Source organism: Schistocerca cancellata, chromosome 10 (genome assembly GCF_023864275.1).
Source record: "Schistocerca cancellata isolate TAMUIC-IGC-003103 chromosome 10, iqSchCanc2.1, whole genome shotgun sequence".
NCBI classification, from domain to species: domain Eukaryota; kingdom Metazoa; phylum Arthropoda; class Insecta; order Orthoptera; family Acrididae; genus Schistocerca; species Schistocerca cancellata.
The window spans coordinates 183,874,967-183,889,671 of NC_064635.1; positions in this window are offsets into that span (position 1 = coordinate 183,874,967).

A 14,705-nucleotide genomic window follows, 5' to 3' on the forward strand; every position below is an offset into this window, starting at 1 on the left:
CAATACAAAATTCACAATGCCGATTTATATTGACGAGAGTAACGTTTCGGGTAGGCTGCTTTTTGGCTCTTCCCTGAGGGATCAGTGTTAGACTCCGATGCACCACAGCAAGTTTACTGTATCCCTTCGACGATCATATTGAAGATGAAACACAGAAATTGCATCGGGAATCAATACAAAATTCACAATACCGATTTATATTGACGAGAGTAACGTTTCGGGCAGTCTGGCTTTTTGGTTCTTCCCTGGGGGCTCAGTGTTAGACTCCGATGCAGCAAAGCAGGTTCACTGAATCCCTTCGACCATCACATTGACGATGAAACACAGAAATTACATCTGGAATGAATACCAAATTCACAATACCGATTTATATTGACGAGAGTAACGTTTCGGAGTATCTGTTTTTTAACTCTTCCCTGGGGGCTCAGTGTTAGACTCCGATGCACCACAGCAGGTTTACTGTATCCCTTCGACCATCATATTGACGATGAAACACAGAAATTGCATCGGGAATCAATACCAAATTCACAATACCGATTTATATTGACGAGAGTAACGGTTCGGGGAGTCTGTATTTAGGCTCTTCCCTGGGGGCTCAGTGTTAGACTCCGATGCACCACAGCAGGTTTACTGTATCCCTTCGACCATCACATTGACGAAGAAACAGAGAAATAGCATCGGGAATCAATACCAAATTCAAAATACCGATTTATATTGACGAGAGTAACGTTTCGGGGAGTCTTTCTTTTGGCTCTTCCCTCGGGGCTCAGTGTAAGACTCCGATGCACCACAGCAGGTTTACTGTATCCCTTCGACGATAATATTGAAGATGAAACACAGAAATTGCATCGGGAATCAATACAAAATTCACAATACCGGTTTATTTTGACGAGAGTAACGTTTCGGGCAGTCTGGTTTTTTGGTTCTTCCCTGGGGGCTCAGTGTTAGACTCCGATGCACCATAGCAGGTTTACTGTATCCCTTAGACGATCATATTGAAGATGAAACACAGAAAGTGCATCGGGAATCAATACAAAATTCACAATATCGAATTATATTGACGAGAGTAACGTTTCGGGCAATCTGGTTTTTTGGTTCTTCCCTGGGGGCTCAGTGTTAGACTCCGTTGCAGCAAAGCAGGTTCACTGAATCCCTTCGACCATCACATTGACGATGAAACACAGAAATTACATCGGGAATCAATACAAAATTCACAATGCCGATTTATATTGACGAGAGTAACGTTTCGGGTAGGCTGCATTTGGCTCTTCCCTGAGGGATCAGTGTTAGACTCCGATGCACCACCGCAGGTTTACTGTATCCCTTCGACGATCATATTGAAGATGAAACACAGAAATTGCATCGGGAATCAATACAAAATTCACAATACCGATTTATATTGACGAGATTAACGTTTTGGGCAGTCTGGTTATTTGGTTCTTCCCTGGGGGCTCAGTGTTAGACTCCGATGCACCACAGCAGGTTTACTGTATTCCTTCGAACATCACATTGACGATGAAACAGAGAAATTGCATCGGGAATCAATACAAAATTCACAATACCGATTTATATTGACGAGAGTAACGTTTCGGGCAGTCTGGTTTTTTGGTTCTTCCCTGGGGGCTCAGTGTTAGACTCCGATGCACCATAGCAGGTTTACTGTATCCCTTAGACGATCATATTGAAGATGAAACAGAGAAATTGCATCGGGAATCAATAGAAAATTCACAATGCCGATTTATATTGACGAGAGTAACGTTTCGGGTAGGCTGCTTTTTGGTTCTTCCCTGGGGGCTCAGTGCTAGACTCCGATGCACCACAGCAGGTTTACTGTATCCCTTCGACGATCATATTGAAGATGAAACACAGAAATTGCATCGGGAATCAATACAAAATTCACAATATCGATTTATATTGACGAGAGTAACGTTTCGGGCAATCTGGTTCTTTGCTTCTTCCCTGGGGGCTCAGTGTTAGACTCCGTTGCAGCAAAGCAGGTTCACTGAATCCCTTCGACCATCACATTGACGGTGAAACACAGAAATTACATCGGGAATCAATACAAAATTCACAATGCCGATTTATATTGACGAGAGTAACGTTTCGGGTAGGCTGCTTTTTGGCTCTTCCCTGAGGGATCAGTGTTAGACTCCGATGCACCACAGCAAGTTTACTGTATCCCTTCGACGATCATATTGAAGATGAAACACAGAAATTGCATCGGGAATCAATACAAAATTCACAATACCGATTTATATTGACGAGAGTAACGTTTGGGGCAGTCTGGTTATTTGGTTCTTCCCTGGGGGCTCAGTGTTATACTCCGATGCACCACAGCAGGTTTACTGTATCCCTTCGACGATCATATTGAAGATGAAACAGAGAAATTGCATCGGGAATCAATACAAAATTCACAATACCGATTTATATTGACGAGAGTAACGTTTCGGGCAGTCTGGTTCTTCGGTTCTTCCCTAGGGGCTCAGTGTTAGACTCCGATGCACCACAGCAGGTTTACTGTATTCCTTCGACCATCACATTGACGATGAAACAGAGAAATTGCATCGGGAATCAATACAAAATTCACAATACCGATTTATATTGACGAGAGTAACGTTTCGGGCAGTCTGGCTTTTTGGTTCTTCCCTGGGGGCTCAGTGTTAGACTCCGATGCAGCAAAGCAGGTTCACTGAATCCCTTCGACCATCACATTGACGATGAAACACAGAAATTACATCTGGAATGAATACCAAATTCACAATACCGATTTATATTGACGAGAGTAACGTTTCGGAGTATCTGTTTTTTAACTCTTCCCTGGGGGCTCAGTGTTAGACTCCGATGCACCACAGCAGGTTTACTGTATCCCTTCGACCATCATATTGACGATGAAACACAGAAATTGCATCGGGAATCAATACCAAATTCACAATACCGATTTATATTGACGAGAGTAACGGTTCGGGGAGTCTGTATTTAGGCTCTTCCCTGGGGGCTCAGTGTTAGACTCCGATGCACCACAGCAGGTTTACTGTATCCCTTCGACCATCACATTGTCGAAGAAACAGAGAAATTGCATCGGGGATCAATACCAAATTCAAAATACCGATTTATATTGACGAGAGTAACGTTTCGGGGAGTCTTTCTTTTGGCTCTTCCCTCGGGGCTCAGTGTAAGACTCCGATGCACCACAGCAGGTTTACTGTATCCCTTCGACGATAATATTGAAGATGAAACACAGAAATTGCATCGGGAATCAATACAAAATTCACAATACCGGTTTATTTTGACGAGAGTAACGTTTCGGGCAGTCTGGTTTTTTGGTTCTTCCCTGGGGGCTCAGTGTTAGACTCCGATGCACCACAGCAGGTTTACTGTATCCCTTCGACGATCATATTGAAGATGAAACACAGAAATTGCATCGGGAATCAATACAAAATTCACAATACCGGTTTATTTTGACGAGAGTAACGTTTCGGGCAGTCTGGTTTTTTGGTTCTTCCCTGGGGGCTCAGTGTTAGACTCCGATGCACCACAGCAGGTTTACTGTATCCCTTCGACGATCATATTGAAGATGAAACACAGAAATTGCATCGGGAATCAATACAAAATTCACAATACCGATTTATATTGACGAGAGTAACGCTTCGGGCAATCTGGTTCTTTGGTTCTTCCCTGGGGGCTCAGTGTTAGACTCCGTTGCAGCAAAGCAGGTTCACTGAATCCCTTCGACCATCACATTGACGATGAAACACAGAAATTACAGCGGGAATCAATACAAAATTCACAATGCCGATTTATATTGACGAGAGTAACGTTTCGGGTAGGCTGCATTTGGCTCTTCCCTGAGGGATCAGTGTTAGACTCCGATGCACCACAGCAGGTTTACTGTATCCCTTCGACGATCATATTGAAGATGAAACACAGAAATTGCATCGGGAATCAATACAAAATTCACAATACCGATTTATATTGACGAGAGTAACGTTTTGGGCAGTCTGGTTATTTGGTTCTTCCCTGGCGGCTCAGTGTTAGACTCCGATGCGCCACAGCAGGTTTACTGTATTCCTTCGAACATCACATTGACGATGAAACAGAGAAATTGCATCGGGAATCAATACAAAATTCACAATACCGATTTATATTGACGAGAGTAACGTTTCGGGCAGTCTGGTTCTTTTGTTCTTCCCTGGGGCTCAGTGTTAGACTCCGATGCACCACAGCAGGTTTACTGTATCCCTTCGACCATCATATTGACGTTGAAACACAGAAATTGCATCGGGAATCAATAGAAAATTCACAATGCCGATTTATATTGACGAGAGTAACGTTTCGGGTAGGCTGCTTTTTGTCTCTTCCCTGAGGGATCAGTGTTAGACTCCGATGCACCAGAGCAGGTTTACTGTATTCCTTCGACGATCATATTGACGATGAAACACAGAAATTGCATCGGGAATCAATACAAAATTCACAATACCGATTTATATTGACGAGAGTAACGTTTCGGGCAGTCTGGTTTTTCGGTTCTTCCCTGGGGGCTCAGTGTTAGACTCCGATGCACCACAGCAGGTTTACTGTATTCCTTCGACCATCACATTGACGATGAAACAGAGAAATTGCATCGGGAATCAATACAAAATTCACAATACCGATTTATATTGACGAGAGTAACGTTTCGGGCAGTCTGGTTTTTTGGTTCTTCCCTGGGGGCTCAGTGTTAGACCCCGATGCAGCAAAGCAGGTTCACTGAATCCCTTCGACCATCACATTGACGATGAAACACAGAAATTGCATCCGGATTCAATACAAAATTCACAATACCGATTTATATTGACGAGAGTAACGTTTCGGGCAGTCTGGTTCTTTTGTTCTTCCCTGGAGCTCAGTGTTAGACTCCGATGCACCACAGCAGGTTTACTGTATCCCTTCGACCATCATATTGACGTTGAAACACAGAAATTGCATCGGGAATCAATAGAAAATTCACAATGCCCATTTATATTGACGAGAGTAACGTTTCGGGTAGGCTGCTTTTTGGCTCTTACCTGAGGGATCAGTGTTAGTCTCCGATGCACCAGAGCAGGATTACTGTATTCCTTCGACGATCATATTGACGATGAAACACAGAAATTGCATCGGGAATCAATACAAAATTCACAATACCGATTTATATTGACGAGAGTAACGTTTCGGGCAGTCTGGTTTTTCGGTTCTTCCCTGGGGGCTCAGTGTTAGACTCCGATGCACCACAGCAGGTTTACTGTATTCCTTCGACCATCACATTGACGATGAAACTGAGAAATTGCATCGGGAATCAATACAAAATTCACAATACCGATTTATATTGACGAGAGTAACGTTTCGGGCAGTCTGGTTTTTTGGTTCTTCCCTGGGGGCTCAGTGTTAGACTCCGATGCAGCAAAGCAGGTTCACTGAATCCCTTCGACCATCACATTGACGATGAAACACAGAAATTACATTGGGAATCAATACCAAATTCACAATACCGATTTATATTGACGAGAGTAACGTTTCGGAGTGTCTGTTTTTTAACTCTTCCCTGGGGGCTCAGTGTTAGACTCCGATGCACCACAGCAGGTTTACTGTATCCCTTCGACCATCACATTGACGAAGAAACAGAGAAATTGCATCGGGAATCAATACCAAATTCACAATACCGATTTATATTGACGAGAGTAACGTTTCGGGTAGGCTGCTCTTTGGCCCTTCCTTGAGGGATCAGTGTTAGACTCCGATGCACCACAGCAGGTTTACTGTATTCCTTCGACGAACATATTGAAGATGAAACACAGAAATTGCATCGGGAATCAATAGAAAATTCACAATGCCGATTTATATTGACGAGAGTAACGTTTCGGATAGGCTGCTTTTTGGTTCTTCCCTGAGGGCTCAGTGTTAGACTCCGATGCACCACAGCTGGTTTACTGTATCCCTTCGACCATCATATTGACGATGAAACACAGAAATTGCATCCGGATTCAATACAAAATTCACAATGCCTATTTATATTGACGAGAGTAACGTTTCGGAGTGTCTGTTTTTTAACTCCTCCCTGGGAGCTCAGTGTTAGACTCCGATGCACCACAGCAGGTTTTCTGTATCCCTTCGACCATCATATTGACGATGAAACACAGAAATTGCATCGGGAATCAATACCAAATTCACAATACCGATTTATATTGATGAGAGTAACGTTTCGGGCAGTATGGGTTTTTGGTTCTCCCTGGGGGCTCAGTGTTAGACTCCGATGCACCACAGCAGGTTTACTGTTATCCCTTCGACCATCATATTGACGATGAAACACAGAAATTGCATCCGGATTCAATACAAAATTCACAATGCCAATTAATATTGACGAGAGTAACGTTTCGGGTAGGCTGCTTTTTGGCTCTTCCCTGAGGGATCAGTGTTAGACTCCGATGCAACACAGCAGGTTTACGGTATTCCTTCGACGATCATATTGAAGATGAAACACAGAAATTGCATCGGGAATCAATACCAAATTCACAATGCCGATTTATATTGACGAAAGTAACGTTTCGGGGAGTCTGTTTTTTGGCTCTTCCCTGGGGGCTCAGTGTTAGACTCCGATGCACCACAGCAGGTTTACTGTTATCCCTTCGACCATCATATTGACGATGAAACACAGAAATTGCATCCGGATTCAATACAAAATTCACAATGCCAATTAATATTGACGAGAGTAACGTTTCGGGTAGGCTGCTTTTTGGCTCTTCCCTGAGGGATCAGTGTTAGACTCCGATGCACCACAGTAGGTTTACTGTATCCCTTCGACGATCATATTGAAGATGAAACACAGAAGTTGCATCGGGAATCAATACAAAATTTACAATACCGATTTATATTGACGAGAGTAACGTTTTGGGCAGTCTTGTTATTTGGTTCTTCCCTGGGGGCTCAGTGTTAGACTCCGATGCACCGCAGCAGGTTTACTGTATTCCTTCGACCATCACATTGACGATGAAACAGAGAAATTGCATCGGGAATCAATACAAAATTCACAATACAGATTTATATTGACGACAGTAACGTTTCGGGCAGTCTGGTTTTTGGTTCTTCCCTGGGGGCTCAGTGTTAGACTCCGATGCACCACAGCAGGTTTACTGTATTCCTTCGACCATCACATTGACGATGAAACAGAGAAATTGCATCGGGAATCAATACAAAATTCACAATACCGATTTATATTGACGAGAGTAACGTTTCGGGCAGTCTGGTTTTTCGGTTCTTCCCTGGGGGCTCAGTGTTAGACTCCGATGCACCACAGCAGGTTTACTGTATTCCTTCGACTATCACATTGACCATGAAACAGAGAAATTGCATCGGGAATCAATACAAAATTCACAATACCGGTTTATATTGACGAGAGTAACGTTTCGGGCAGTCTGGTCTTTTGGTTCTTCCCTGGGGGCTCAGTGTTAGACTCCGATGCAGCAAAGCAGGTTCACTGAATCCTTTCGACCATCACATTGACGATGAAACACAGAAATTACATCGGGAATCAATACCAAATTCACAATACCGATTTATATTGACGAGAGTAACGTTTCGGGCAGTCTGGTACTTTTGTTCTTCCCTGGGGGCTCAGTGTTCGACTCCGATGCACCACAGCAGGTTTACTGTATCCCTTCGACCATCATATTGACGATGAAACACAGAAATTGCACCGAGAATCAATACCAAATTCACAATACCGATTTATATTGACGAGAGTAACGTTTCGGGTAGGCTGCTTTTTGGCTCTTCCCTGAGGGATCAGTGTTAGACTCCGATGCACCACAGCAGGTTTACTGTATTCCTTCGACGATCATATTGAAGATGAAACACAGAAATTGCATCGGTAATCAATACAAAATTCACAATATCGATTTATACTGACGAGAGTTACGTTTCGGGCAATCTGGTTTTTTGGTTCTTCCCTGGGGGCTCAGTGTTAGACTCCGTTGCAGCAAAGCAGGTTCACTGAATCCATTCGACCATCACATTGACGATGAAACACGGAAATTACATCGGGAATCAATACAAAATTCACAATGCCGATTTATATTGACGAGAGTAACGTTTCGGGGAGTCTGTTTTTTGGCTCTTCCCTGGGGGCTCAGTGTTAGACTCCGATGCACCACAGCAGCAGCAGGTTTACTGTATCCCTTCGACGATAATATTGAAGATGAAACACAGAAATTGCATCGGGAATCAATACAAAATTCACAATACCGATTTATATTGACGAGAGTAACGTTTCGGGCAGTCTGGTTTTTTGGTTCTTCCCTGGGGGCTCAGTGTTAGACTCCGATGCACCACAGCAGGTTTACTGTATCCCTTCGACGATCATATTGACGATGAAACAGAGAAATTGCATCGGGAATCAATACAAAATTCACAATACCGATTTATATTGACGAGAGTAACGTTTCGGGCAGTCTGGTTTTTCGGTTCTTCCCTGGGGGCTCAGTGTTAGACTCCGATGCACCACAGCAGGTTTACTGTATTCCTTCGACCATCACATTGACGATGAAACAGAGAAATTGCATCGGGAATCAATACAAAATTCACAATACCGATTTATATTGACGAGAGTAACGTTTCGGGCAGTCTGGTTTTTCGGTTCTTCCCTGGGGGCTCAGTGTTAGACTCCGATGCACCACAGCAAGTTTACTGTATTCCTTCGACCATCACATTGACGATGAAACAGAGAAATTGCATCGGGAATCAATACAAAATTCACAATACCGATTTATATTGACGAGAGTAACGTTTCGGGCAGTCTGCTTCTTTGGTCCTTCCCTGGGGGCTCAGTGTTAGACTCCGATGTAGCAAAGCAGGTTCACTGAATCCCTTCGACCATCACATTGACGATGAAACACAGAAATTACATCGGGAATCAATACCAAATTCACAATACCGATTTATATTGACGAGAGTAACGTTTCGGAGTGTCTGTTTTTTAACTCTTCCCTGGGGGCTCAGTGTTAGACTCCAATGCACCACAGCAGGTTTACTGTATCCCTTCGACCATCACATTGACGAAGAAACAGAGAAATTGCATCGGGAATCAATACCAAATTCACAATACCGATTTATATTGACGAGAGTAACGTTTCGGGGAGTCTGTTTTTTGGCTCTTCCCTGGGGGGTTCAGTGTTAGACTCCAAAGCACCACAGCAGGTTTACTGTATCCCTTCGACGATCATATTGAAGATGAAACACAGAAATTGCATCGGGAATCAATACAAAATTCACAATACCGATTTATATTTACGAGAGTAACGTTTCTGGGAGTCTGTTCTTTGGCTCTTCCCTCGGGGCTCAGTGTTAGACTCCGATGCACCACAGCAGGTTTACTGTATCCCTTCGACGATAATATTGAAGATGAAACACAGAAATTGCATCGGGAATCAATACAAAATTCACAATACCGATTTATATTGACGAGAGTAACGTTTCGGGCAGTCTGGTTTTTTGGTTCTTCCCTGGGGGCTCAGTGTTAGACTCCGATGCACCACAGCAGGTTTACTGTATCCCTTCGACGGTCATATTGAAGATGAAACAGAGAAATTGCATCGGGATAGAATACAAAATTCACAATACCGATTTATATTGACGAGAGTAACCTTTCGGGCAGTCTGGTTCTTCGGTTCTTCCCTGGGGGCTCAGTGTTAGACTCCGATGCACCACAGCAGGTTTACTGTATTCCTTCGACCATCACATTGACGATGAAACAGAGAAATTGCATCGGGAATCAATACAAAATTCACAATACCGATTTATATTGACGAGAGTAACGTTTCGGGCAGTCTGGTTATTTGGTTCTTCCCTGGGGGCTCAGTGTTAGACTCCGATGCACCACAGCAGGTTTACTGTATCCCTTCGACGTTCATATTGAAGATGAAACAGAGAAATTGCATCGGGAATCAATACAAGATTCACAATACCGATTTATATTGACGAGAGTAACGTTTCGGGCAGTCTGGTTCTTTTGTTCTTCCCTGGGGGCTCAGTGTTAGACTCCGATGCACCACAGCAGGTTAACTGTATACCTTCGACCATCACATTGACGATGAAACAGAGAAATTGCATCGGGAATCAATACAAAATTCACAATACCGATTTATATTGACGAGAGTAACGTTTCGGGCAGTCTGGTTATTTGGTTCTTCCCTGGGGGCTCAGTGTTAGACTCCGATGCACCACAGCAGCAGCAGGTTTACTGTATCCCTTCGACGATAATATTGAAGATGAAACACAGAAATTGCATCGGGAATCAATACAAAATTCACAATACCGATTTATATTGACGAGAGTAACGTTTCGGGCAGTCTGGTTTTTTGGTTCTTCCCTGGGGGCTCAGTGTTAGACTCCGATGCACCACAGCAGGTTTACTGTATCCCTTCGACGATCATATTGACGATGAAACAGAGAAATTGCATCGGGAATCAATACAAAATTCACAATACCGATTTATATTGACGAGAGTAACGTTTCGGGCAGTCTGGTTTTTCGGTTCTTCCCTGGGGGCTCAGTGTTAGACTCCGATGCACCACAGCAGGTTTACTGTATTCCTTCGACCATCACATTGACGATGAAACAGAGAAATTGCATCGGGAATCAATACAAAATTCACAATACCGATTTATATTGACGAGAGTAACGTTTCGGGCAGTCTGGTTTTTCGGTTCTTCCCTGGGGGCTCAGTGTTAGACTCCGATGCACCACAGCAAGTTTACTGTATTCCTTCGACCATCACATTGACGATGAAACAGAGAAATTGCATCGGGAATCAATACAAAATTCACAATACCGATTTATATTGACGAGAGTAACGTTTCGGGCAGTCTGCTTCTTTGGTCCTTCCCTGGGGGCTCAGTGTTAGACTCCGATGTAGCAAAGCAGGTTCACTGAATCCCTTCGACCATCACATTGACGATGAAACACAGAAATTACATCGGGAATCAATACCAAATTCACAATACCGATTTATATTGACGAGAGTAACGTTTCGGAGTGTCTGTTTTTTAACTCTTCCCTGGGGGCTCAGTGTTAGACTCCAATGCACCACAGCAGGTTTACTGTATCCCTTCGACCATCACATTGACGAAGAAACAGAGAAATTGCATCGGGAATCAATACCAAATTCACAATACCGATTTATATTGACGAGAGTAACGTTTCGGGGAGTCTGTTTTTTGGCTCTTCCCTGGGGGGTTCAGTGTTAGACTCCAAAGCACCACAGCAGGTTTACTGTATCCCTTCGACGATCATATTGAAGATGAAACACAGAAATTGCATCGGGAATCAATACAAAATTCACAATACCGATTTATATTTACGAGAGTAACGTTTCTGGGAGTCAGTTCTTTGGCTCTTCCCTCGGGGCTCAGTGTTAGACTCCGATGCACCACAGCAGGTTTACTGTATCCCTTCGACGATAATATTGAAGATGAAACACAGAAATTGCATCGGGAATCAATACAAAATTCACAATACCGATTTATATTGACGAGAGTAACGTTTCGGGCAGTCTGGTTTTTTGGTTCTTCCCTGGGGGCTCAGTGTTAGACTCCGATGCACCACAGCAGGTTTACTGTATCCCTTCGACGGTCATATTGAAGATGAAACAGAGAAATTGCATCGGGATAGAATACAAAATTCACAATACCGATTTATATTGACGAGAGTAACGTTTCGGGCAGTCTGGTTCTTCGGTTCTTCCCTGGGGGCTCAGTGTTAGACTCCGATGCACCACAGCAGGTTTACTGTATTCCTTCGACCATCACATTGACGATGAAACAGAGAAATTGCATCGGGAATCAATACAAAATTCACAATACCGATTTATATTGACGAGAGTAACGTTTCGGGCAGTCTGGTTATTTGGTTCTTCCCTGGGGGCTCAGTGTTAGACTCCGATGCACCACAGCAGGTTTACTGTATCCCTTCGACGTTCATATTGAAGATGAAACAGAGAAATTGCATCGGGAATCAATACAAGATTCACAATACCGATTTATATTGACGAGAGTAACGTTTCGGGCAGTCTGGTTCTTTTGTTCTTCCCTGGGGGCTCAGTGTTAGACTCCGATGCACCACAGCAGGTTAACTGTATACCTTCGACCATCACATTGACGATGAAACAGAGAAATTGCATCGGGAATCAATACAAAATTCACAATACCGATTTATATTGACGAGAGTAACGTTTCGGGCAGTCTGGTTTTTCGGTTCTTCCCTGGGGGCTCAGTGTTAGACTCCGATGCACCACAGCAGGTTTACTGTATTCCTTCGACCATCACATTGACGATGAAACAGAGAAATTGCATCGGGAATCAATACAAAATTCACAATACCGATTTATATTGACGAGAGTAACGTTTCGGGCAGTCTGGTTATTTGGTTCTTCCCTGGGGGCTCAGTGTTAGACTCCGATGCACCACAGCAGGTTTACTGTATCCCTTCAACGATCATATTGAAGATGAAACACAGATATTGCATCGGGAATCAATACAAAATTCACAATGCCGATTTATATTGACGAGAGTAACGTTTCGGGCAGTCTGGTTTTTGGTTCTTCCCTGGGGGCTCAGGGTTAGACTCCGATGCAGCAAAGCAGGTTCACTGAATCCCTTCGACCATCACATTGACGATGAAACACAGAAATTACATCGGGAATCAATACAAAATTCGCAATGCCGATTTCTATTGACGAGAGTAACGTTTCGGGTAGGCTACTTTTTGGCTCTTCCCTGAGGGATCAGTGTTAGACTCCGATGCACCACAGCAGGTTTACTGTATCCCTTCGACGATCATATTGAAGATGAAACACAGAAATTGCATCGGGAATCAATACAAAATTCAAAATACCGATTTATATTGACGAGAGTAACGTTTTGGGCAGTCTGGTTATTTGGTTCTTCCCTCGGGGCTCAGTGTTAGACTCCGATGCACCACAGCAGGTTTACTATATTCCTTCGACCTTCACATTGACGATGAAACAGAGAAATTGCATCGGGAATCAATACAAAATTCACAATACCGATTTATATTGACGAGAGTAACGTTTCGGGCAGTCTGGTTATTTTGTTCTTCCCTGGGGGGTCAGTGTTAGACTCCGATGCACCACAGCAGGTTTACTGTATCCCTTCGACCATCACATTGTCGAAGAAACAGAGAAATTGCATCGGGGATCAATACCAAATTCAAAATACCGATTTATATTGACGAGAGTAACGTTTCGGGGAGTCTTTCTTTTGGCTCTTCCCTCGGGGCTCAGTGTAAGACTCCGATGCACCACAGCAGGTTTACTGTATCCCTTCGACGATAATATTGAAGATGAAACACAGAAATTGCATCGGGAATCAATACAAAATTCACAATACCGGTTTATTTTGACGAGAGTAACGTTTCGGGCAGTCTGGTTTTTTGGTTCTTCCCTGGGGGCTCAGTGTTAGACTCCGATGCACCATAGCAGGTTTACTGTATCCCTTAGACGATCATATTGAAGATGAAACACAGAAAGTGCATCGGGAATCAATACAAAATTCATAATATCGAATTATATTGACGAGAGTAACGTTTCGGGCAATCTGGTTTTTTGGTTCTTCCCTGGGGGCTCAGTGTTAGACTCCGTTGCAGCAAAGCAGGTTCACTGAATCCCTTCGACCATCACATTGACGATGAAACACAGAAATTACATCGGGAATCAATACAAAATTCACAATGCCGATTTATATTGACGAGAGTAACGTTTCGGGTAGGCTGCATTTGGCTCTTCCCTGAGGGATCAGTGTTAGACTCCGATGCACCACAGCAGGTTTACTGTATCCCTTCGACGATCATATTGAAGATGAAACACAGAAATTGCATCGGGAATCAATACAAAATTCACAATACCGATTTATATTGACGAGAGTAACGTTTTGGGCAGTCTGGTTATTTGGTTCTTCCCTGGCGGCTCAGTGTTAGACTCCGATGCGCCACAGCAGGTTTACTGTATTCCTTCGAACATCACATTGACGATGAAACAGAGAAATTGCATCGGGAATCAATACAAAATTCACAATACCGATTTATATTGACGAGAGTAACGTTTCGGGCAGTCTGGTTCTTTTGTTCTTCCCTGGGGCTCAGTGTTAGACTCCGATGCACCACAGCAGGTTTACTGTATCCCTTCGACCATCATATTGACGTTGAAACACAGAAATTGCATCGGGAATCAATAGAAAATTCACAATGCCGATTTATATTGACGAGAGTAACGTTTCGGGTAGGCTGCTTTTTGTCTCTTCCCTGAGGGATCAGTGTTAGACTCCGATGCACCAGAGCAGGTTTACTGTATTCCTTCGACGATCATATTGACGATGAAACACAGAAATTGCATCGGGAATCAATACAAAATTCACAATACCGATTTATATTGACGAGAGTAACGTTTCGGGCAGTCTGGTTTTTCGGTTCTTCCCTGGGGGCTCAGTGTTAGACTCCGATGCACCACAGCAGGTTTACTGTATTCCTTCGACCATCACATTGACGATGAAACAGAGAAATTGCATCGGGAATCAATACAAAATTCACAATACCGATTTATATTGACGAGAGTAACGTTTCGGGCAGTCTGGTTTTTTGGTTCTTCCCTGGGGGCTCAGTGTTAGACCCCGATGCAGCAAAGC